Genomic DNA, 25,672 nt, shown 5'->3' on the forward strand with positions numbered 1-25,672 from the left:
TCCTAGGGTTTTTTCTAGGGCTTTAGACTAGCTACCGGCTGTACAAAATGAATCATTGTCGAGTAAAGAACTTACCCCTTATGTCTCTTGTGAGATGGCGCTGAAAATGGTCAACTATGGGCTCCGGAAAAGTCGCGCGAAAGAAGCGGAAATCTCTCTCTACAAAGGCTCCAAGTGGAAATGAAGTGGTTTTAGTCTACCTCGGATATCTATACCCGGACTTCCCGAACCAAATTTCCATAGATTCCCCCGTTGGTCCTACTAGGCCATGAAATCTATGTTAGACTCAAAACATTTCCTTGATCGGATTCCTGTAGCTCATTCTGCAAGAATTTTGCAAAAGTAGGCTTGGCCGCCTAATTTAGGCTTCCCGCTTCCATCTTCTGATTTCATTGAAATTTTTTGTGCTTGTCCGCCTTGTCTTTCTAATAACCATCGTGTATTCCGTTTTTCTATCTGATCTTCCCTGCTATTTATTATTAATTTTTGACCTGTTTATTTAAAAAAATCAAAGACAATAGCAAAATGCTCTAAAATAGTAAAGTAAAAATCCAACAATTAAGAAAATCCCTTGAAAAACATAGCTTTATTGTTTTTTGTTGGATTTTTCTATTTTTAATGATTCTCTGGATCATTAAACGGACAATACCATGGTCAGGCTCAAATTTCCATAGATTCCCCCGTTGGTCCTACTAGGCCATGAAATCTATGTTAGACTCAAAACATTTCCTTGATCGGATTCCTGTAGCTCATTCTGCAAGAATTTTGCAAAAGTAGGCTTGGCCGCCTAATTTAGGCTTCCCGCTTCCATCTTCTGATTTCATTGAAATTTTTTGTGCTTGTCCGCCTTGTCTTTCTAATAACCATCGTGTATTCCGTTTTTCTATCTGATCTTCCCTGCTATTTATTATTAATTTTCTAGCAATTAATTGGTTAGTGGCAAATTGTATTTCTTTAAATGACATCCACTAATCCAATTAGCCATTGGTTCACCATCTAGGGTGGACAACTTTACAGCTCCACTTGGAGATACATCGTCAATGGTAAATGTTCCATTTCCCTTTTTCTTAAACTTGGAAATGTGTTGCTTAAGGGAAAAGATTAAAACTAAGTCCCCTTTCTTGAAGATCATTGTGATTAAGTGGGAATCAAAAAATTGTTTTTGTTTTTGCTTTTGTGCATAGATATGTGCTACAGCAATTAGCTCGTCTAGCTTTTCCAAATCTTCAAGTCTTTCTGACAATTCATGTCCAGTCCACTCAAGATTCTGTGCTACCCTTAATGTCGGCAACAGAAATCTATTGGGAGTATGGCATCAAGACCATAAACAAGGTTAAAGGGTGTGACATTTAAAGCTCTTTTGAATGAAACTCGATAAGCCCATAGAGTTGCATGGAGATTCATTTCCCAGTCTGTCATTCCTGAACCAACCACTTTAGTCAGCACCGAGCTAAGACTTTTATTCGTATGCTTAGCTTGTCCATTTGCTTTTGGGTGATAAGGAGATGATTTGTTATGGATGACCATAAACTCATTGAGAAAATACTCTATTACCTCATTGAGGAAATGAGTTTCCCGATCACTGACAATGTCTATTGGCATTCCATTCCTCGTGAATACATACTCATATAAAAATGCAGCAACTGTTTTGGCATCATTATTTTGAATTTCTTTAGCCTCGGTCCACTTGGTCAAATAGTCCGTAGCTACAATGATATATTGAGCTTGGGTTCTATAAGCAGGTGGTTGTATCGGTCCAACAAAATCTATACCCCATTTTGCAAAAGCGCTAGCCCCCATCATTGGTCTTAAGGGAATGCTATCTACTCGTGTTGGCATTTTTTCTCGTTGACAAGCATCACATCTTAGAATATATTCTTTAGCATCTACAAAAAGTGTTGGCCACCAGATGCCTGCCATCAATATTGCTCTTGCAGTGGTTTCACTATAAAAGTGACCTCTAGCTAATCCAGCATGTGCTTATTCTATTATATGGAATATACTCATTTTCATTTGCACAAAGACGCAGATGTTGATCTTTACCTCTCCAATACAATTGGTTCCCAATAAGAGCATAGTCTCTTGCTTCAGTTTCAATTGCTCATTGACGACGTTTACTCATATCTGTAGGAAATGTTTGGCTCGATAAGTAAGTAACCAGATAATTACTCCACTTAGGAATAGGTGACATTTGAAACAATGTTACATGAGGTATGGGTGTTTGTTTTTGAGATTGAGTAAAATACTTTACAAAAGATCTAACATCTCTCCTCATAGTTGGCCAAAATACTCCAAGTCTCAAGATTCATTGCATAGTTTGGTCTTTTGCAATGTGAAGTCCTACTATGGTAACATGTGCTTGACTTAGGTACTGTTCTTTTTCTTTGGGATTAATGCATAAGATCAATACTCCATCCCAATTTCTTTTGTATAGCCTTCCAGCTAGCAATTGATACATAGCCGATTGCTCGATTAATCCAATTGTGATAGGGAGTGGTATTTGTGAATTCACCTGAGCGATTGTCATTAATGACACAATGTTTTCCGATCATCTAGGTATCATTTCTATGGAGAACAAATAGACATCTGGTAGATCGTCGTCTACCCCTTTAGGTGATTCACCCAAAACAATCCATGACAAATGATCTGCTTGTTGATGTGTAGTGTCTTTTTTTACAACCACAGTGAAATAAAATTCGAGAATAATGATGAACCATCTCACTGTTCTCCCTGTGCTGCATGGCTTGTTGACCAAATACAGCAAAGCTTGGTGGTCCACAAAGAACGCAAACTTGTTGGCTAATAGGTAATGTCTTTACTTTTTAACGGCATAGATCATTCCTAATCCTTCTCTTTTGGTGGATGTGTAATTCTTTTCCACCATGTTCAATTTTCGGGGCTAGCATAAGAAATACGAAAGTCAATTTTTTCCATCTTCTAGTTGAGCTAGTATACAACCGATAGCAAAATTAGAAGCATCTACATGTACGTGGAATACCTTATCCTAATCTGGTGCTTTCAATATTGGAGCTGAGGTGAGATCTTGCATAAGCTGCATGAAGGATTCTTCACATGCCTCGGTCCATTCAAAGTGTGTAATCAAGCTATACATGGGTTTTACAATTATAGTGTACATGTAGATGAACCTTCGGTGATATCCACAATGTCCCATAAAGGCTTGTACTCCCTTGATTGTTGTTGGTCTAGGCAAATCAGCAATGACATGAATCTTCTCAATGTGAGTAGCTATGCCATTTTTAGATACTATATGTCCAAGAATTTTTCCTTGTCTTCCCATTAATGTGTACTTTTCAGGATTTAAGAAAATCCTATAAAGTCTACATTTTTCGAATACCTTTTTGAGGTGTTCAAATGATCAGCCCGGATTGATGAATGTACGCATAGATCATCCATATATAGTTCTAAGAATTTCCTCAGATATTATTTGAGAGCATGGCTCATCAACCTTTGAAACGTGGTTGGAGTATTAGTAAATCCAAACGGCATAACCCGATAGGCAAATATATCCCATTCTGTTGCAAAAGCAGTTTTATGCTGATCTTTTCGGTTAATCAAAAGTTGATTCTATCCCAAAAAGCCATCTAAGCAGCTGTAAGCTTCTTTTCCTGCAACTCATTCTAAAACATGCCCAGTTATTGGAAGAGGAAAGTTGTCTCTGATGCCAAGATCCATTCACCTTTTTCAGATTAACACACACTCATAATTTTCCATTCTTCTTGGGTACTACCACAATTGGAGACACCCAATGTGAGGTCCCCACCCCGTTGTCTCAACAACGGATCTGATGGTAAACCTGCTGGCCGCTAGATCTATAGCGGAAGCAAACAAAGTGATCTGGGTTCATCTAGCGGACGATCTCTCATCACAAAGTGAATTGAGTTCGAGCCTACTAGCAAGGAGATCTAGCTCCACCTCGCAGGGGAAGTGGGATTTAACCTATGTAGCGATCCTAAGACCCACCTTCCAAGAGGAGAGAAACCTCGAGTGCCTTTTTCCCCATGTTTCAGAGGCACGTACTCTCGAGATTTCACCGCTCTAGGGCCAATGAGTATTACTAATATCGAAGTAAGCACAATGGGGACAGAGAATTCCTGACCCATCGGGACCACCCATCTCGTAGGCATTGGCAACCTGAGCCAAGCCCCCACTTTCCACCCCCACACTCACACTTCTTTATGTGAACTAATTACTACCACAAAGGTTGTTCAACATAAAGATTCCTTGTTTAATTCCAAATCACATTGTTCGTTAAGATAGCCCTTCAACCAGTATTGCAAACAGTACCAAGACAGAATTCTAGTAGAAATTCTACTCAAACTTATTCATAAAAGTTCCAATGTTCTGGAGGTACAACATCCCCCCTCCAGCGAGAGTTCACTCCTCCCGTTGTCGCCTAGCTGCCCATACAACTAGGTATGTCCACCGCATAGAAAGCACGTCATGGACACTCCCACCGCATAGAAAGCAAGACGTGGGTTCCCACCGCATAGAAAGCAAGTCGTGGGTATCCACCGCATAGAAAGCAAGTCGTGGATTCAAGAGCCCTTAACGAGGAACTCTGCCCCCTGTGATCAGTAGGGGGGTCAGGACTAATTCAACATTGGAATTAAAATGAAAATGTCGAGCTAAATTTTCCCTAGCAGGCATTCTTTCCTATTGCAAACAGCATACCCATCAAACATTACCTTCCTACTTTAGAACTTAATGTACAATGATTTCAATGCCGAGGTTTCCGTCGGATTTCTCCAACATGTTCGGGGATATTTTCATTCCTAACTAAACGTGTGCAATGTTAAATTAAACAACTTGAATAAAAATATGATCTACCTCTTCCACTTCTTCATTGATGGCCCGCGAGATGGCCGGTATTTGTTCCTCCATAGGAGCTTTCCCCTTTCCGTTGACATTACTCGTTCCTGCCTCGCGATCGTGGGCACCACCGAAGCGCGTCTTCTTAACCGGTGCCATTTCTCACTAATTTAAATGATTAGCTTGGAGAAAGAGCTAAGGTTCGCAAGCATCATAACAGTCTAATGGGTAGATTAGTGACATCAATTAATTTCTCCTATCTGAGAGATCTAGATTTCTTTCATAAAGCAATCATTAAGGATGGCACATAATCCTATGGGAACCGGCTCTAAGATAATTATTCGGCTTACATTATTCAGAATAATTAGGATTTCACTATTGGAATTACCAGAGAATTGAATTAAGTATGATTAAACTATTTCGTGGCAAATAGACGATGCAGATTTACCTTAGGCATATGTGTGAGGAAAACCAATTCTTAGAGTCTTAATGACAGATTAATTCCTCCTTAATTACATCTTAATGCATAAGATAATGAATTCAATTAAGCTTCATTGTTAATGAGTGATTAAAAGAGTGATTCTCTTCAATCTACACAATTACTAGCTTACCGATTAATTACTATGCTACCTAGAGAGAGAAAATTCTGATAATTATGTTCTAATCATTAACCGAGAGTGATGAATGGCTGATAATTCAGCTATGGAATGATGATTACATAATAGAATATGGATAAGGAGAATTTAGAGAGTAGTCATAGAGAATTACGACTAGGAATAAGCATAATAGACGAGAAATTTAGATGGTAATGAAAAAGGATTTGCAGAAAGCATTAATTAAACCGTGGTTATCGTGATTAAGGGCTGATAATCCTCTCGATTCTCTGATCTAATCGAGCTTCTTGAGGCAAGAATTCGACAGCACCTCCCTCCTTGCTTCCCCTTCAAAAGGTGTGTGTTCCGGCAGCACCGTCCCAGAGTGAGTGTAGGTGTGTGTGTGTGTGCACTGTGTGTGTGTGAGCATATGTGTGTGTGTGTGTGTGTGTGTGTGTGCACTGTGTGTGTGTGTGTGCACTGTGTGTGTGTGTGTGTGTGTGTGTGTGTGTGTGTGTGTGTGTGCAGGTCTTTAAATAGGCCACCTCAAGCTGAAAATTGATCTGGGTCGCTAAATGCATCTGGGAGCTTCTCCAGTTAAGCATGGCAAGTCCAGTTCCCTGCCCACCAAGTGTCAGGTTGGCCTGGTTAACTGGTTTTGAGACTGAGCTGCTGGTTTGGAAACTCTCCCAGGACTCCCACAAAGCAAGAGGGCGTCCCCTAGCTGCTAAAGATGATTTGGAGTGGGCTGGAACCTGTTCCCACACAATCCCGGGCCCCTAGTACCTCCCTGAACAATTTTTAGGAAAATTGGTTCTAGGCTAAAACGGGTCATACGAGTCGGATTTTGATGCCGAAAATTGCTATAGCAAGCTCTAACTAAGGCGTAATGGCCCGAGTACCTGCCATATTTAGCAGCCCCCGGGGTCCGAAATGCATTTTTTTGAAATTCGGGGTACGGGTGCAGTTTTTCGAGACGATCAAAACTGGACAGGTCGGGTGACCAAAAACTTACTATTTTTGGAAATTTTTTACAAAAATTATTTTAATTCACATTTCGGAGCTTTAAAACATTCTAAACATCATGGCACTGCCAAAATCTGGAAAACTGCTAAAAATAGTAACTTATTCCATTATTTTCATTTCAAGGTACAATGGTGTTCTTTTTTATCGGGGTCGGAGACCTTACAACCTCCCCAACGTGAAAAATTGAGATGTCCTCATCTCAAGAATGTGCTTGGGTAATCCTTTATAAGCGTTGGTTCGTCCTCCCAAGTTGCATCTTCTTCAGGGTAATCCTTCCACTTTACCAGATGCTCCGTGATAGTTCTGTTGCGTAACTTCCTTTCCCTTGTTTCCAGTACGTAGTCAGGTTGGAGGTTGAGAACTCCTTGTGCTGGCATGACTATCTGATCTGAGTCCAGGAATTGATCAGGGTTAGGAATATAGGGTTTGAGTAAGCTGACGTGGAATACATCATGAACCTTCAAGTTTGCAGGTAACTTTAGCTTGTAGGCTTGGTCACTCACAACCTTAACGATCTCGAATGGTCCACAATACCTTGGGCTTAGCTTCTTATATCTGCCTAGAGATAATTTGCTTTTCTTTGGTCGGACTCGTAGAAAAACCTTATCTCCTTCTTTGAAAGTTCTTTCCGAACAGTTCTTATCTGCATAGTGCTTCTGTCTATCCTGAGCGGCCTGAATGTCCTGGCAAATAGCCCTAGTATGTGCTTCCATATCCTCTAACATCTTTCTAGAGGCTTCTACCTTGATGGTTGGATCTGAGAAGTTCAGTGGTGCTAAACAGTCCTGTCCATAAAGAGCTTTGAAAGGTGACATTCCAATGCTTTTGTGTTCGGAAGAGTTGTAAGCATACTCCACCAAAGGTAGATATTGTAACCACTTCTTTGGCTCTTGCGAAAAATAGGCTCTGAGAATGTCCTCGATGACTTGATTAACTCTCTCAGTTTGCCCATCTGTCTATGGATGATACGATGTACTAAAGGCTAATTGTGACCCAATAGATTGGAAAAGAGAAGTCCAAAATTTCGATGTAAACTTGGCATCTCTATCGCTGAAGATATGCTTGGGTAGACCATGTAACCTAAAAATCTCCTTGATGAATACCCGATTAGCATCTGAAGCAGTAAAGGTTGTCTTTACGGGTATTAGATGAGTCACTTTTGTGAGCATATCAACAACCACGAAAACATAATCATAACCTCCTGTAGAAGGTAATCCTGTAACAAAATCCATACTGATGCATTCCCATTTCATCTGGGGTATGTCAAGAGGTTGAAGTTGCCCTGGTAACTTGATTATTTTGGCCTTTATCCGCTGACAAGAAAGACATTGCCTCACATAGCGAAGTATATCCCCTTTCATTCCAGACCAAAAATAACTCCTCCTGACAGCATGAAGAGTCTTAGCATAGCCTGGATGTCCGGATGTAGGGCTATAGTGCGCTACATACAAAATGGCCTTCTTTAAGGCTGGATCTCTAGGTACATAGAGTCTATGTCTGTAGTAAAGACATCCTCCCATAAGAGAGTAATCTTTAGCTTCAGGCATCTTATTCTGCTGGACTAGAGATACTATACGTTGGTACTCTGGATCTACCAAGGTTGCTTCTTTGATTCTATCCCAGATAGGGTTATTTGGAATAGAGATAGCTCCGAGAAAGGATTTTCGGCTAAGACCATCTGCAACTGCATTTTCCTTTCCTAGTCTATACTTTATGTCAAGGTCATATTCCTGTAATAGCTCTATCCATCGTCGTTGTCGCATATTGAGAATAGGTTGAGTAAAAATCCATTTTAAGCTCTTGTGGTCTGTAACCAGCTGAAACTTGCGTCCGAGAAGATAATGTCTCCATAACTTCAGTGCATGAATAACTGCTAGAAGTTCCAAATCATGAGTAGGATCATTCTTCTCATGATCTCTTAGCTTTCGCGAAGTATACGCCAATGGTCTTCCTTCTTGAGTAAGAACTCCGCCTAGAGCGAATTTGCTAGCGTCGGTCGCTACTTCAAATTCCTTACTGAAATCTGGAAGCTTTAAAATAGGAGATGAGACCAAGAACTCCTTTAGTTTAGCAAATCTAGACTCATGCTCGGTCTTCCATTCGATCCTCATTCCTTTCTTCAGGAGTTCCGTCAAAGGTGCAGCAATACGTGCATAATCCTTGACAAAAATCCTGTACCATCCCGTTATTCCAAGAAATCCTCTTACTTCGCTGACGGTGGATGGTTGAGGCCAATCAACGATGTCCTTGACCTTGTCTGGGTCCACTGAAATCCCCTCAGCTGATATGACAAATCTAAGATAGTGGACTTTAGGCGAGCAAAAAGTGAACTTGCTCTCTTTAGCGTAAAGTTGGTGTTTTCGGAGAAGATCAAGTACTTTACGAACATGTTCTTCGTGATATGCCTCGTTCTTAGAGTAGATCAGAATGTCATCAAAGAAAACCAAGAAAAAATCATTGAGGTAAGGTCTTAAAATATCCTGCATAAGTCGATTGAAGCTTGCAAGAGCATTTGTTAGACCAAAAGACATTACTATGAACTCGTAGTGCCCATACCTAGTATTGAAAGCCGTCTTTGGAATATCTGATTCCTTGATCCTAATTTGGTAATATCCTGACCTTAGATCTATCTTCGTAAATATTTTGGCGCCGTGGAGCCTGTCCAAGAGTTCGTCAATCCTTGGAATTGGATACTTGTTCTTGACAGTTACCTGGTTCAGTCCACGATAGTCTATGCATAGCCTTAAGGTTCTATCCTTCTTCTTCTGAAAAAGAACTGGAGAACCCCAAGGAGAAGTACTGGGTCGAATGAATCCTTGCTCAATGAGTTGCCTAAGCTATTCTTTGAGTTCGATGGCCTCTGGAAGTGACATCTTATAAGGTCTTTTTGAGATAGGTTCACATCCAGGAATAGTCTCAATCTCATGATCTACCTCTCTGTGTGGTGGAAGATTCGTAAGGTCTTTAGGGAATACATCATCATACTCCCTCAACTAGTTTGGTCGAAGTGAGGTATCTGATTGGTCCACTTTATTAAGTTTAACCGCATAAATTTGCTGACCCTTCCTTAGTCCCTTCAAAAGTCTGTTGGCCTTAACTAGAGTAGCCTTAGGTCTCCCATTTTCCCCGTGGATTAAGGCTTCATTACCCAAGTTATCTATAAAGGTAAAGTTTCCTTGTGCACAATGTATGTGGGCCCTATTTTGCTTTAGCCAGTCCATCCCTAGTATCCCATCAAAGAATCCTAAGGGTAGGGTTCGAAATTGGGCAGAAGTTGGGTGTCCCCCTAAAACAAAGTCAATTTTTCCTACAGAGTGTTGAGATACTACCTCCTTGCCTTTTGCTAACTCTACAACTAGCTTGCTTGTTGGGTACTTATCTAGCTTAAGCTTCCTCATGCATCGGGGTGAAAGAAATGAAAGAGTACTACCACAATCTATAAGGAAGTTAACTTGTTCACCTCTGAGAGATCCTGGCGTATGAATGACTACGTATTGCTCGCAACCATTGGGATTGTCAATTGCAGCATGTAGGGTTGCTCTCTCCACTGTTTCATCACCCACAGTTGGTTGTACCACTGCGGCATTCACTCTGGCGGTAGCTCCACGCCCTCGCCCTCTGTTCATCCTTCCTCATCCTCCTCTTCCATTAGCTTGGCCACGCCCACGGGTATTCAAGGGTATGGCATTGGCGTTGGTTGCCTGAATGTTCCTGGGGCAATTGGAACTGTAATGTCCATGCTCGCCGCAACCATAGCATCGAACATCGGGGAACTCCATGGCTGTGGTGGTAGCCACAATAGGGCGCTGGTTATACGCTTGGTTGGCTGGTCTGTTATCCCAAGCAGTGATCGTTGCCCTCTTTGCCCAATGATTCCTTCTGTTCTGATTAGCCTTTTGTACTTCGAGAGCTAGAGGTTTGGCTCTCAACAAGGCATCCTGTAGCGTCGTTGGCCTGAGAGCTTCCAACCGAGTATTGAGGGGATCGATTAGACCTTGGCAGAACCTTGCCACTTGTTGTTCCAAGGTCATCTTAGGAGCATATCTCTGAAGAGTGACAAACTTTGCATAGTATTCTTCGATAGATGAATTCTGTTGCCGATGTGAAAAGAATTCATTCATCCTCAAGGTTCTATAGGCAGGCGGTAAATAACGTCCCATTATTACAGGTTTAATGTCTTCCCAGGACTGGGAAGATCCCTTAATGTCCATGTCCCTGCAATGTTGCTTCCACCATATCTTGGCATCGCCAGTTAAGCGGAACATCTCAAGCATAGTCTGATTTACGGGTTGGGTCCCCGCAGCTTCAAAGTAATCGTCCATGGCTTCCATCCATACTTCCGCATCTCTCTCCACATTTTCCCCCTCGCCCTTAAAGATCGGAGGTTGGGCTTGCTTAAGGAGGAGCTTCTTCTCTTGCACTGCCGAGTACAGAGAAACAGGCGGTGCCTACATGGATTATACGAATTCTTGATACATTACTTGGATTTCAAAATAGACACGAGACTTTAAATAAAATTCAAGATTCTACTTTATCAAGAGACAGAGATTCAGAGACAAAAAGCACTTTATTGATGAAAATTTATTACAATTCAAACCCCTCAAGGTTTAGGATAACTAATGATCATCTTATTACATTGCTTTATGGATTGCGTATAAAATACGCCTAGGAGATGGTATTCACGTGATGCACTACTTCCTTTGTGTAATAGTTTCTATACTCATTCTTGAGTGGATAATAAACTAAGATATCAAGCCGGAGTTCCGCCTTCAGTAATCCAAAGGTTTTGACTCGGTTCGCTGGGATCACGTTGGTGACCTTCTCCAAACGCCAGTCGTTGATGGTTTGATTGGAGTTGTCTGAAACAGTCTGGTCCAATCGTGTAGGCACCAAATAGAATATCTCTATTACTCTCAACTCTTCTCCCCAACGTATCTTCTTCAAGTCAGTAGCCAGGCATCCTAGCTTCCAAGCGTAGATGTAGTAAACCCCTCCTGGAAATGTCCAATCAAGTTCCCATCCTCTATCAATGCGAGTGGAGTGTGGCATATAATCCTTCAACAGTATCTCCATGACATCTCGCCTAAACTGGTAAACTGGGGATCTTCGAGCTTGCTCATAAATAAGCTCAAACACTTGGAACTTCTGATATTCGAGCACGGGTCTTCCTGCAACACCAATGCAAGGAATTCGGATCAGCTACCTATATATTTTCAGTTCCTTTTAAATGTTCAAACAATACGAATTTATTTCCCAACCTAACCTAGGCTCTCTAACCTAGGCTCTGATACCAGATGTGAGGTCCCCACCCCGTTGTCTCAACAACGGATCTGATGGTAAACCTAGTGGCCACTAGATCTATAGTGGAAGAAAACAAAGTGATCTGGGTTCATCTAGTGGACAATCCCTCATCCTTAAGTGAATTGAGTTCGAGCCTACTAGCAAGGAGATCTAGCTCCACCTCGCAGGGGAAGTGGGATTTAACCTATGTAGCGATCCTAAGACCCACCTTCCAAGAGGAGAGAAACCTCGAGTGCCTTTTTCCCTATGTTTCAGAGGCACGTACTCTCGAGATTTCACCGCTCTAGGGCCAATGAGTATTACTAATATCGAAGTAAGCACATACTAATATCGAAGTAAGCACAATGGGGACAGAGAGTTCCTGACCCATCGGGACCACCCATCTCGTAGGCATTGGCAACCTGAGCCAATCCCCCACTTTCCACCCCCACACTCACACTTCTTTCTGTGACCTAATTACTAACACAAAGGTTGTTCAACATAAAGATTCCTTTTTTAATTCCGAATCACATTGTTCGTTAAGACAACCCTTCAACCAGTATTGCAAACAGTACCAAGACAGAATTCTAGTAAAAATTCTACTCAAACTTATTCATAAAAGTTCCAATGTTCTGGAGGTACAACATCCCCCCTCCAGCGAGAGTTCACTCCTCCCGTTGTCGCCTAGCTGCCCATACAACTAGGTATGTCCAGCGCATAGAAAGCACGTCATGGACACTCCTATCGCATAGAAAGCAAGTCGTGGGTATCCACCGCATAGAAAGCAAGTCGTGGATTCAAGAGCCCTTAACGAGGAACTCTGCCCCCTGTGATCAGTAGGGGGGTCAGGACTGATTCAACATTGGAATTAAAATGAACATGTCGAGCTAAATTTTCCCTAGCAGACATTCTTTCCTATTGCAAACAGCATACCCATCAAACATTACCTTCCTACTTTAGAACTTAATGTACAATGATTTCAATGCCGAGGTTTCCGTCGGATTTCTCCAACATGTTCGGGGATATTTTCATTCCTAACTAAACGTGTGCAATGTTAAATTAAACAACTTGAATAAAAATATGATCTACCTCTTCCACTTCTTCATCGATGGCCCGTGAGATGGCCGGTATTTGTTCCTCCATAAGAGCTTTCCCCTTTTCGTTGACATTACTCGTTCCTGCCTCGCGATCGTGGGCACCACCCAAGTGCGTCTTCTTAACCGGGGCCATTTCTCACTACTTTAAATTATTAGCTTGGAGAAAGAGATAAGGTTCGCAAGCATCATAACACTCCAATGGGTAGATTAGTGACATCAATTAATTTCTCCTATCTGAGAGATCTAGATTTCTTTCATAAAGCAATCATTAAGGATGGCACATAATCCTATGGGAACCGGCTCTAAGATAATTATTCGGCTTACATTATTCAGAATAATTAGGATTTCACTATTGGAATTACCAGAGAATTGAATTAAGTATGATTAAACTATTTCGTGGCAAATAGACGATGCAGATTTACCTTAGGCATATGTGTGAGGAAAACCAATTCTTAGAGTCTTAATGACAGATTAATTCCTCCTTAATTACATCTTAATGCATAAGATAATGAATTCAATTAAGCTTCATTGTTAATGAGTGATTAAAAGAGTGATTCTCTTCAATCTACACAATTACTAGCTTACCGATTAATTACTATGCTACCTAGAGAGAGAAAATTCTGATAATTATGTTCTAATCATTAACCGAGAGTGATGAATGGCTGATAATTCAGCTATGGAATGATGATTACATAATAGAATATGGATAAGGAGAATTTAGAGAGTAGTCATAGAGAATTACGACTAGGAATAAGCATAATAGACGAGAAATTTAGATGGTAATGAAAAAGGATTTGCAGAAAGCATTAATTAAACCGTGGTTATCGTGATTAAGGGCTGATAATCCTCTCGATTCTCTGATCTAATCGAGCTTCTTGAGGCAAGAATTCGACAGCACCTCCCTCCTTGCTTCCCCTTCAAAAGGTGTGTGTTCCGGCAGCACCGTCCCGGAGTGAGTGTAGGTGTGTGTGTGTGTGTGCACTGTGTGTGTGTGAGCATATGTGTGTGTGTGTGTGTGTGTGTGTGTGTGTGTGTGTGTGTGTGTGTGTGTGTGTGTGTGTGTGTGTGTGTGTGTGTGTGTGTGTGTGCGCGCAGGTCTTTAAATAGGCCACCCCAAGCTGAAAATGGATCTGGGTTGCTAAATGCATCTGGGAGCTTCTCCAGTTAAGCATGGCAAGTCCAGTTCCCTGCCCACCAAGTGTCAAGTTGGCCTGGTTAACTGGTTCTGAAACTGAGCTGCTGGTTTGGAAACTCTCCAAGGACTCCCACAAAGCAAGAGGGCGTCCCCTAGCTGCTAAAGCTGATTTGGAGTGGGTTGGAACCTGTTCCCACACAGTCCCGGGCCCCCGGTACCTCCCCAAACAATTTTTAGGAAAATTGGTTCTAGGCTAAAACGGGTCATACGAGTCGGATTTTGATGCCGAAAATTGCTACAGCAAGCTCTAACTAAGGCGTACTGGCCTGAGTACCTGCCATATTTAGCAGCCCCCGGGGTCCAAAATGCATTTTTTTGAAATTCGGGGTACGGGTGCAGTTTTTCGAGACGATCAAAACTGGACGGGTCGGGTGACCAAAAACTTACTATTTTTGCAATTTTTTTACAAAAATTATATTAATTCACATTTCGGAGCTTTAAAACATTCTAAACATCATGGCACTGATAGAATCTGGAAAACTGCTAAAAATAGTAACTTATTCCATTATTTTCATTTCAAGGTACAATGGTGTTCTTTTTGATCGGGGTCGGAGACCTTACACCCAATCTCTTTAGTTTTTCTTTAGTTTTTCAATCTCTTTTTTTATCTTCCTGGCAAATGTTTCTTTATACATATATGGTCTCTGTCTACTTGGTTTTGCATTACTCTCATGGGTATGGTATGTTGACAGATTTATGGATCAACACCCTTGAGATCCTTGTAAGACCAAGAGAAGATATCTCACAAACTCATCAAAAGATTTTGTTCTTCTTCTGTTAGGTCAGTCACAATGTAAAGCAGATCTAGGCTCTTCTCCTGGTTTAGACAAGTCTATCCTTTTAGCATTTTCGAGTCCTTTGTAAGACTCACCTTGTTTTCATAGTCCCCTAACAGGTTGTTCAACTATGATTCTCCAATCTTGGAGAGTATACTTTTTGTAATGGGATGGAACATGCATTACATCCTTACCATCCTCTTCAATGGTTTCCATTTTGGTTGTGTATATCTTCTTTAGAGCTTTTTTCAACTCTTGATATTTCTTTTCAGCTTGACTCTGGTCATTAGTGGTTTCTCATCCTGTGATTTTTCTTGAGTACCCTTCCTTGTTTTTCTCAATGTTTGAGACATTTCTGAGTTTTTGTTTGAAGGATATCTCCCAGTTATTTTGTCCTTGATGCAATCCCTAGCATCTATCTGCATAAGAAATTGTGTTTTACTGGAGACTGATGGCATAGGTTGTGTTTTCACAATTTTGGTGTCTCTCTTTCTTCTATATCATTTCTGTCTTCTCGATTTCTGGTTTGGAAAGTCAAAAAACTTTTCCTCCCCTCCTTTTAAGAGTAACTTAGCTCTGGTATGCTCTTTTTCTGACCGCAAATCTTTTGAGGTAGTTGAGTGTTCATCTAACTCATCAGTTGCATAGTAATAGAGGTATGAAAAGACCTCTTGAGCTTTCATTAAGTCCTTGGGTTCCTCATCTTTGTTTTCAATGTTGAGGATTGAAATCATTTGGATGGAAATTATGTCGTAGCCATCCTCATTGCAAAATTGAGTAGGCATAGCCGTATTCACACATACATCCATTGTCACTAAAATTTGAGTCCACTCGAATGGCTCAAACAAATGCTCTGGAAAGGTTTCAGGTACGTAGGCTTCGTCTGTGCAGTCCCTTTCTAGGATACATTCTTCTCGTCTTAAGATTCCGTTTTCTGAAGCTCCACACATCCAAATAGAAGTGTCTTTGTTTAACCAGGATGGGAGTTTAGTTTTAGCCGAAGAGACTGAATCAAACTCTTGGATGGGTGTTTTCAAGACATCTCTATAAGTGTGATCTTTTAGATTGAATCTTGTTATAGATCTCACTTGCTTCAAGTACAGATAATTGTTTCCCCAATCTTGGATAAGCTGTACCTGTCGCATGAAAGGTCTTCACAATATGATTTCATAGTTGAGTTTTTTTCCAAGGTCTACTATGGCAAAAATGTGTTGATATTCAATTCCACAAGAATTGACTATCACTTTTTCAAGCAGCCCTAATGGTCTCTCAATGTGTCCGTCAACCAACTGCAATTTCATTTGAGTTTGTGTAATGGCTTGCTGTCCCCAGGATTCCCATACTGCTTTTGTGGCTATGGCTATTCCAGCTCCACTATCCAGTATTGCCATGGTTTCAATGTCATTATATTTCAGTGGGAGGGTGGTGTTTCCTTCTTCCCCTTCATAATATTCTCCGACCTTGTTCATAGGAACTGATTGAATCTCTTTGTTTTCCATTTTCATTTTTCAATTCTCCCAAATTCTTCGAGATTAACCCCGTTATCCCCACCTTCTCTAGGGTTTTTTGTAAATCATTCCATAAGTATGGTCTGAGTTTTAACAGTTCTCTCAAGGTAAGAGTGCATTGGATGGGTGTAGACATGATTGAATGAATGTTGTCTACAACTAGGTTCTACTCAGCTCTTTTTACTTGAGTGGTCTTGCACACGATGGATTCATCTTCGCTATCTCCCAAGTAAGAAGGTAATGTTTTTACTATCAATGGTTTCGACATTCCTGAAGCTTCCGATCCGCAATCCCCGTACAAGGATTGTACATCCATATTCATATCAAAAGGTAGGTTATCCAACTAGACTTCTTCTATAGGATCTGACTTTAGAGTTAGGCTCCCATCACTGATCTCTCTTACTTTTTCCCATAAGTGTCCTGGCCAGTCTTCCTCTATGAAGGCATCTTCGTTGTCAGGCACTCTAAAATTTGGTTTGTTTGTTTCAAGGTGGGTTTCTACCACCACCTCGAATTTTGCATTTGTTTATTTTACCACAAGCTCTTCAGGTTTTTTAATACTTTCAAGCTTCGGTTTTTGTTTTTTCAGCATTTCTTGCGTGATTCTTACCAAATTTTAATAAGCTTCCATCTTAGCTGCTTCCATGTCTGGAGATGGATAGTTTTTCCATTTGTTTTCCATGTTTTGGACTGCTTTAAGTCCTACTTGGTAGGATTCCAAGGCAGCATTAATAGGCTCAACGATTTTATCAATCAGAATGGATCATCCAGATTTCACGGTTGTTTCCTTGAAATCATTGTCAGTTTCTTTCAACTTGTCCTGGAGTAGCTTCTTTGCTTTCTCCTCGATTTCAACCCATTGTTTTTGTTTTCTTATCTCATATCTTTTGCTTCGGCTACTTTTGATTCTTTGAGAAGAAACTTTTGTATTTTCCGAATCATCAGAGGAGTTTTGTTTCTTTTTCTTTGCCTGGTCTCTAGTGATTACTTTGATTGGAACAATCGGTTCACTCTCTAATGAGGTACTAGGCATCACTTGGACTACGGTTACTACGGTTTTACCCTTGTTCAAAGGATTTTTAGGACAATCTTTCGGAAAGTTTCCTCCTTTTTGAAACATTGTATGCAATAAGCTTTAATTGGTTTTAGTTTTTTGTTAGGCTTCCGGCATTCATTTTTCCAATGATCATCAACACCACGGTTATGACAGTTTCGTGTTCATGGCTTCATTATGGGTCTTCCCATGGGAGGTCTCACACCTTGATTAGCTACATAATACATTGGTGCGAGCTCTGGTGGAGCATAAGTCACGGTTTCTTCCATTGGTGGTGGATGTGGATTATACCAATCTCATTCTACCATTACTGTATATGGACTAGGCTCTGCATAGGGTGTAACAGGCACTAATGCTTGTTCATCTATGACTCCTTCAGAGTGCATGTACTTTACAGGCACTTCATTATGTCCTGGATACGGAGGTTGTTGTCCCATCACAGGTTAAGGTCTTTCCATACCCATTGGTGGTCTTTGAGCTTGGGCCATATCAGGCTGATATCTATATATGGATTGTCCTTGTGGCCTCATGGGCACGTATTGAACATTCCTCATCATACTTTGGTATGAAGTAACACTCATGGGTCTCATGGCTAGTCCATTTACCCTTGATTGCACACTATTTTTGTGACCTAATTGGTTGTCCGTGTGGAGGTATCCCTTGTCCTGGTCCTCTCATAGGTGCTTTTAGCATGTTGTTCATCACGTCGTTCATCCTTTTTAGCAGATCTTCTATGGCTAAGAGTGGTGCCGCAGCATCTGTTCCCACTTGTACTGGTTTAGTGGATGTTGTCTTCTCACTTTGGTTATCCTTAGGGACATCTTCTTCATTGAAAATCTAAAAATTTTCTCCTAAGTCGATGCATCAGACACACATGCTTCTAGGGTTGTATGCTTTTTACAATAGAGGATAGCATGAAGTTATTTGTTTAGCAATCCCTCCAAAAACAAAGATACAATTCGTTCTTCCACATGTATCTTGATCTCTGGGCATCTGGCAATGTATTGTTTCATTCGAGTTGCACAATCCCTAACACACGCACCATGTTTCTGTTTAAAGCTATAGATTTGAGCTATTGTATTATGTTTGATCCCCGTTTTGGAACAAGCACCTACAAATCCTTGAGTTAATGTGTTCAAGTCCATGATTGACCTTGGTGGAATGTTCTGGAACCATGTCAATGCTTTTCCTTCTAATGTCATTCCAAACCCCTCGAATTGAGTATGAAAATTGAATATACACTTTGCTCTTAGCACTTGCGTAAAGCTTGCTAAGTGGTCATATGGATTGCTTGATCCACTGTATTTTCTGACCATTTTTTAAAATTAGCTGGTCTGACGCGTCTGTTTGGTTCAACTCCAGGTCTTCTGGGAGTTGGTCTTGTTCCGAGTCCTTCAAACCAGTCTGTTGGAAATAGTGACTCATGTAGCCCTCAACTGGCCTTATTGTCACTCAGTTTTCTACGTGATGAGGTGGTTTCCGATTTCTTCACATTACTCTCAGATGATCTCTCACGGTGTTCATCCCTTGGAATTGTTTCTGGTCCTTGCCCCAATATCCAATCTTGTATGGAATACCCTTGGTATTTGGTTTGTTCTACCTCCTCAGGAGTCATCATAACAAAATGGTTGTTATAACAATCCCTAAATAGATAGGTTGGTAGGTCCGTTGATCCCTTATCTTTTATCTTGAAGATATAGTTGATCTTCATGACCGTTAATTGTTCTGGTTTGGCATGAGAAGTCCACAGAAGATCTTTTATGTTTCTATCTTCCCAACAATAGACTTCGATCCTAGGATTATCCGTACTAAGCCGTTTGAAGGGCTTCAAATCTACTTGATCGTATCCCTCGAATTCTAAAGTTGGTGGTTCTTCTTTTGCTGACATATCTAGGATTATGGTGTTTACTTCTAAGCCCCATTTGTCTATCACGTAAGGGTTTTCGACTTGTAAATACAGAGTTCCGTTTAGATCCATGTACATTTTTCCTTTTTGTTTGCCCTAACCTCTTCTTTGAACTCAATACCATGGTCATGAATGCGAATAGCATACTTCTCGTTAGGGTCCAAGTAAACCTGGACTCCATGACGGGTAGTCTTGTAAAAAGATAGTATATTCTTATAGCGCACTGTCGTTCTGGTTTTCGAGTGAGTCGAGTAAGAAGACATTTCGGATGTTGAATCTGAAAAAGTATCTGAGACTTCTTCAGGAATTGTGTGCAAGGAATTGCCTTGATTCATTCTTTCTTCGATGGATACTCTACTTGAGGTTTCTCCGAGTATGCCCTAATTCCCTAGTACACAACCAGATCTAAGGTTCATATAGACTTATGAATCCCTGGATAGAGTGCTTACCTTTGGATTGACTTGTCGTCACTTTCCACTCGATTCAATTGCAAATTGATTCCTGTACAAATTTGATCAAGTTAGCTATTCTTCTATAAAGACGGTAGAGTTTTTGCTAATCTCCCGATGGGTCTCTGTGTATCACTTCAAATCGAGCTATGGGAGTCAAAAATTTGACTTTTAGATTCGACTTTAGCAAAAATCAAAGGTTTGATCTGCAACTTGAAAACTAAGTGTATATGTATCAACTTTGATCTGATTGAACCCAAAATTTCCCTGTAGCTTTATATTATGTTGGTCTATCATGGTATAAGTTCAAAAGTCAAAATTGATGTCTCTGGATAGCAGAAGTAAATAATCGCGGGTGATTATTTACTTTTGTCAAATTTTTGCACTTTTTTGATTAGTTTGGCAAGTATACAACTTGTTAGAGTCCCTGGACAAGTTTCAACAGGTTTAGACAAAATCTGATCAAGTTTATCAACTGTTTGGTGTCCGTAGACTCTGATTTTGAGAATTTGGGTTAAGTCTCACTTTTGGGATCTAAATTTCACCAAAATGGATTTGTGAGGTCTACTTGATGTGCTTGACTTTGTGATCTAAACTTTGCAAAATCATCAATTTTTGAAGCAGATGTAAATAATCGCGATTATTTACTCCAGCTACATTTTGCCCCAGCTTTGACACAGATCTGTTAAGCACCTTAAGTTAAGGTCACTAGACAATTTTCATCAGGTTTGAATAATTTTTTGTCAAATGGTCATCAATTATCTGTTCGCAGACTAACTTTGCAATTTTTGTCACAAATATCAATCCAGTGATCCAAATCTTACCAAATTTGGTTTGTGCGCTTATTACAACATGGTAAGACTAGTGGTATACTGACTTGGTCAAAAAAGTTGAAAAAGTGGGAAGATGTAAATAATCGTTATTATTTACATTTGACAAATTTTTTCAAATTTTTGGTCAACTGAGCATGTACACATGTTTATCACATTAACATAAGCCTATGAATAAAATTTCAACAAGTTTGGATAAATTTTCCTCCAATTTATACTCAAGCTTCAAAAAGCCAATACAAACTTTAGTTTTTACCCAGTTTTTGGTCAGTTTAGTGATCCAAATCTCTTGGGCCTTTACAAAAGTTGTTTGTACACATGCAACGAGTCAATGGTATGAACCTTGGTCAATTTAGAGCAAAAAGTTAATAATTGTGATTATTAACTTTAGGCTTGAATTGAATACTTTTTTGCAATTTTTTCAAAGAGAGTCCTTATATGAGCTATTTTAAGCCTATGAATCAAGTCAAAACTTAATTTGGCCTAAAATGTCAAGAAAAAGTAAATAATTTGAGTTTTAGCCAACTCTTGAAATTTTTACCTCGAAGTGGCTTTGAGCTTACCAGCTGGTTCAGACAACTCTTAGGCTTACTCTCCAGTCGGATTGAGTGGATTCGAGTCTTTTCGAGCTATTTCTAGCCGTAAACCTAAAATTCTGCAACTTCCAATAACAACTCACACTTGATTCTTTTAGAGAGATAAATGTTCTGAAATCCACCTCGGATCCTACTTACTCTACTCCTAGATTCTCATGCAATGGGGTTGTGAAAAGTGTCCACAAACACTCGTTTTCTTGTGTTTTTTTATGTTTTCCAGAGCCTTGATCTTAAGACTTGTCTCGTCTACCAATCATTCTCCAAATCCTAATCTAAATCTACAATCCTACAATAGTAAAGGTACTCAGCAAGTACGATTACTTCCATGCTACCTCTACACAACAAAATACGACAATCTTAAGATATGCGATTTCTAAAAGAAAGTTTTAGACTCTAGGCAAACCTCGAGAAAGTTAATGGACAACTACACAAGACGCTCGTGTTTTTCCCTAGTTTAGGTCTCTTCGATCCCCGGCAATGGTGCCAAATGTGGGACGCATATCTAACCTCACCATCCTATCTTATTGCATTATTTGCGAGAACCATGATTAATTTGTCAAACCATGGGACAAAGCTGACTCGACTAGTGTATAGAGTCTACAAGAGGTTGTCAATCTCCCGAAAAACAACTAACAACTCGCATCTAACTCAAGCTACACTCAAGTGATTGAAATCACCAAAAACCAATCGCTCATCGGCAGGCAAATCACATCCGTTACAACATCAAGTGACATCCAAACATAACGAAACTTCTAGGACAAGTTTATAAGATCTAAGAACACATGCTTATGGTCTCAAACCCACTTTAGGTCAAGTTCCAAAATTGCAATTATTAACAGCAATGGATTTTTGACCTAGTCGTTTTTGACCCAGAATGCATCTAAATGCTTAGCAATGATGCCCCAATACCCTGCCTATGCTTAGTTTTTTATTTAAAAGTGTAAATTCCTAGTTATGATGAAATTAGGCTCTGGGTCAGCGATGCCAAAAGCTACGAAATACTGTGAATGCCTTACGTCAATGCGTAGAGCTCTTACCTGTGGTTGCAATGCATCAAACACAATCACAATGTGACAACCACAGAGGGAGTAGGAAGTGCAGGAAGGAGAGAAGTGAGCGCCGTTAGCTCATGCTATGTATTCATTATCCAAAACTTATAAAAAACTTACAAAATTTGGCTTTTATACCTTAGCCAAGGTTTTTGGGTGGTCAAAATTAATAATCTAGAGTTCTACCAAAGCTGGGTGATGACTAGCTGATACCATCTGGAAGCTTGTAGCCCCGGCTCATTAATTACAGGGTTTATCTGAGAAAATAGGAGTTACAATATTCTCAATTTAGCAAAATAATAAATGTTTTACAAAGAGAACTCTGAAAAATGGTGTCCATGTTAGCTTGCTGCTAACACATTTCACATACATGTTGGAATAGATTAGAGGTAACATTGGAGCAACAATATGTAAAGATCTAGTAAACAAGCAAAGCACACCATATTTCACATACATGATGAGCACATCATTGTAGATATTGACCAAAACTACTTGGCTTTTGATCTCATCGTACATGCGTACCCATGTCAACTTCTTGCGTGATATTATATAGCCACATGCCTTTGAGATGCAAGCATGAAGATTGCACTAGGAGAGAGATCCTTGCTTTGCATTCAATGAAATCCCTAGAGCTTTTTTGCCTTGTCAATGTTGTTTATGGCTAGCACTAAGTGTATCCCAACAAACACATCTCAAATTGGAAGCCGCTGCAACTTATGACATCATCATGCATATGCTTACCATGCATAATCCAATATTCTTTCAAGATGCATAGCAAAGAAAACAATCAATCTTGGAGAGCGTGTTTGTGTCTTTTCCAAGAGTGTTGTCTAGATTTAGGAAAAAAGCACTTTTGTGTCGCCCTTGCTAGAAATTTTTGGGTTGTCCTTAGCATCATAGATGCTTTGGATCTCAAGAGGGGTAGAGCAATGAATGCATTGAAGGAAAACGTAGAGGACTTGAACTAATTTACAGGACGGATCTTGTAATTAAGAACAATAGCTTACTCACTTGTGTATGATTAAGGAAGGATGGCTCGATGTGCCTCCAATATTCCTCAATAGAATCTAGGAGTTGTCGAATGGAGAGAGGAAAAATAAAATCCTATATGTGAAGATGGAAGAGGGGCTTTACATTATTCCCTCCAGATATATGTAGAACTCTCTAAGTGGGAAAACACGATAGGGCTCACAAAGTGGGTCAAAGTCCACGCAAACCTCACCCACTGTGGCAAACAACACAAGGCCGGCTATGCCCACCCTTAAAACCCGACAAATCTTGCCCAATGCTAAGGCCAGAGCGAATTCTCCTAGTCGAAAAAGATAGACAGGCTTCCCCCATACCCAAAATATGATATTTTTCTCCAGTTGGAAAGAGGTCTATCACCACTAGAAGACCTTCAAGGCCGAGCATTTCAGAAGTTGCAAATCGAAGGTCTTCTATTTATTTAGGTGGTACGGGCTCAACAACTACTATAGATATGCTTGTAGGAAGAAAAATGATGGAAGGCTACATTCAAATGCATGCACATACACATTTATGGTCCAAGAGAGAGACCAGAAGAGAGGACAAAATGGTGTGAAGAACCCAACAAAAAAACAACAACGTCACTATTGTCCACAAACGGTCAGACAAGTCTATCACATGAAATTACTTGTTCATAGCCATGTCCAAATTCCTTCCCAAAAACACAACTTCCATTTTTAGGTCATATACATGCCACAAGACAACACCACAATCCATAAAAGAAACATACCCAAACCAAAGGACATGCTCAAGAAGAAGTGTGGTACTACCTGATACACAAGCCTCAAAGACACTCGACAGCCTCAACCTCAAAACCCACCTATTTAAACCCGCCACAAACCATAGCCAAAAATGGGAACTCCATACAAAGCCATCCCGAAATGATGAGCTAAATCCAAAGCCAGTCAAGGAGCATGGGCACAACATGGCACACTCGGTAGAGATTGGAGCTTCCATCGGAGGTGAACATCAGTACAGACCCAAGCAACCACAGAGCCGTCCCAAAATCTGGACCAGCACATGCACAAGAGAGGAGAGTAGAGAAAACGAGGGCATAGGGGCCATCATTGCACGGCTTGTGCACGTCACGAGGGAGCCTCACCACATAGATTCCAAAAGGGGGGGAGGTAAGGGGTCTCCTCTTGAGCAATTAGGGGGGGACACATAGATTCCCCAACTTTGAGGCAAACCCTAAGGCTGCTAGTATGGCGGGCCAAAAAAGAAAGAAACAAATTCCCCTCAATGCTTTTGCTCGTTGCTTGCTTCTCTCCAAAACTATACAAAAACGTGCTAAAAACGAAGCATTTCTCTCACCTCGCGACTTCCAAAATAGGAATTTTTTTTGTTTCTTTTCTCCTTTTAGGAAGTTTCCATTTTTCCTCGTATTCATGCCCACCACTTGGCTTGAATGTATTCTTCCATGTGAATATATTGTCTAGTGCCTACTGGCTCACACTCTGTTATATTCATTCATTATGAAGAATCCTCCTCCAAATTCTCTTGACCTTTTGAATTCTTCTTATGGTAGTCTACTTAACATTCAAACGGTAGAATGGGTTTTGAACCCTCATGGGTGAACCCACACCTTTCGTTCATGCATTGTTGTAGGACATCCAAGAAAATAGCCCATGTTGCAATTTCAGCGTGATCGAGTTTAAAAAATAAAATGTATGATTGTATCTAGCAACAACAACACCCAGCCGTGTGCCCCCTCCACTACTTTCTCTTCCTACAACCTACAAGCATGGAGGACGGACTACACCAACTATGCCTGCATCCATTACTGGTTGTGCGTAACACTCCAGGCTTTTGATTGTTGCCGAGAGGCATCACTTGATATTCTCGTTGATTTTTCATTTTCCCCAGCTGGGTACCCCCTACTTCCTTCATTTGTAGGGGATAGAAATGGCATTGTGTTTGTTTCCTTGCTTGATATCATAAGGATATGAAGGCTCTCCTCAATAAAAGAGGGTGGCCCCGTTTTTTGGGCAGCCACATGGGAAACACCCCCATCATGAGTTGTTGTTAATAGACAAATAACACAACCACAAGGGTATGGAGGGATGTCATCACCACTCCTAGTGGCAACACACACTAGGTCCCACCGCCAGTGGCAACACACACTAGGCTTGACAACGCATGTAGCAACAAGGGTGACTCTGAGCTACTCGTGAGTGAGTGAGTGAGTGAGTGGGGGTGTAAGGCCAAGGGCAGACCAGGGGGTCATGGACCTAGGCCAAGGGCCTGGGTGGCTTAGATACGGAAAAGGGATCCTTAGTAGGCTAGGGCTAAGAGCCACAAAGCCTATCTATAGTGTTGTAGGGAGGTGGATCTCTCAAGCCAATCTCCTCGGTTCTTATACTAGTATCAGATTTTAGGCTTTTAAAAGGGAAAGGGCATGGTCCTCAAGTCACTTGGTCACTTTTTGCATGCTCACGCAATTGGGGAAGAAGGCAA

The 25,672-nt window shown here is 40.6% G+C and overlaps 1 pseudogene; it reads right to left on the minus strand.

Moving 5' to 3' along the window:
* Positions 1-24,172, minus strand: part of LOC147422656 (uncharacterized) — a 33,891-nt pseudogene extending 9,719 nt beyond the window's left edge.
* Positions 24,173-25,672: the final 1,500 nt, after the last annotated feature.

The sequence above is a fragment of the Adiantum capillus-veneris genome, chromosome 27, assembly GCF_014529385.1.
Source record: "Adiantum capillus-veneris isolate H3 chromosome 27, ASM1452938v2, whole genome shotgun sequence".
NCBI lineage: Eukaryota > Viridiplantae > Streptophyta > Polypodiopsida > Polypodiales > Pteridaceae > Adiantum > Adiantum capillus-veneris.